Source organism: Grammomys surdaster, unplaced genomic scaffold (assembly GCF_004785775.1).
Source record: "Grammomys surdaster isolate TR1022 unplaced genomic scaffold, NIH_TR_1.0 126531, whole genome shotgun sequence".
Lineage (NCBI taxonomy): Eukaryota > Metazoa > Chordata > Mammalia > Rodentia > Muridae > Grammomys > Grammomys surdaster.
The window spans coordinates 6,511,383-6,511,975 of NW_021621323.1; the positions used below are offsets into that span (position 1 = coordinate 6,511,383).

General features: G+C 42.3%; 1 protein-coding gene across 2 annotated transcripts in view; it reads left to right on the forward strand.

Annotated features, from left to right (window-relative positions):
• Positions 1–593, forward strand: part of Nfkb1 (nuclear factor kappa B subunit 1) — a 109,010-nt gene that overhangs the window by 31,687 nt on the left and 76,730 nt on the right. The window lies entirely within an intron of this gene.

Here is a 593-nt window from a genome sequence, read left to right on the forward strand (position 1 = left end):
TAAGGGAAAGACTAGAATTCAGTAGCAGTGTTAGAAGAGACAGGTGGCCCAGGATCTCCCTCCTGTAGGTTTCTGTCTTCAGTTCTTCATTTAATACTGAGCAATTCTCTTTGAGGAAGGAAAGTCGTTGTCTGCGGGTGAAGGCCACCTGACACGCCATAGCACTCAGAGACGCTCACTGTATTAGTGCCCTAAATGCTTGCTGAGACTTGAGACTGAGGGCTGCTGACACTGGAATCTTTGCCAGCGATCAGACCTTTCGTTTGGTCCAGCGATGTACCATCACCATACAGAAAAAGACATTTATTTATTGTTACTCACTTCAGCTATAAAGCTACTGCTGAAATAAGCTGAACTTAGAGGGTGGGGCAACTGGTCAGCAGTTTAGAGTGTTCAGTTCTCTTCCTGAGGACCGAAGCTTCCCAGTACCACGTGACAGCTAACAACCACCTCTAAGTCCCCTTCCAGGGCATCTGGCATCCCCATCTGGCATCCATGGCCACCAAGCAAAGCACTTATGAGCAAAAAATAAAATAAATTTTTAAAATATATATATATATATATATATATATATATATATATATATATATATA